Genomic DNA, 525 nt, shown 5'->3' on the forward strand with positions numbered 1-525 from the left:
GGGGTAGGCGGGTTGGAGGGTGGGGGGAGTCTCGTCCCCCCCCCAGCCGCAACAGGGCAGATAAGAGGCTGGGCTATTCAGGGGCTGTGGAAAGCACCAGTGGAAAATCAACTGACCCATGAGGGACAGAGAAGCCTCCTCCCTTTGTCTTCCTCTCTTAGCCAGAAGACCCAGAGGGCACACATGTGTCTCAGGCAATCAGCCTCACCCCACTGGCTGACTGCAGATTAAGGGATATAGGGAGCAGCACGGCAGGTGACTTCCCTAGGCAGGAAGGGGATGGAGGCCAGCTGAATCGCTCCAGTGGCCGCCCCGACCCTGTCAGTGTCCCAGATCCTTGTTTAGGATTCCCTGCACAAAGTCTGTCGTACAAGGAGAGGAACGTGGAATCTTAGATGTCTGTCCTGTGACATCTAAGAAGATGCTTCCAGAAGAAGCTTCAGAGCTTCCAGAAACCTGCTGTGACCCCAAACCCAGGAGGCCACTCGGCTAAAGCTCAGGAGGGGTGTGACAGGAGCACGCAGG

Source organism: Buceros rhinoceros, unplaced genomic scaffold (assembly GCF_000710305.1).
Source record: "Buceros rhinoceros silvestris isolate BGI_N320 unplaced genomic scaffold, ASM71030v1 scaffold23158, whole genome shotgun sequence".
NCBI classification, from domain to species: Eukaryota; Metazoa; Chordata; class Aves; order Bucerotiformes; family Bucerotidae; genus Buceros; species Buceros rhinoceros.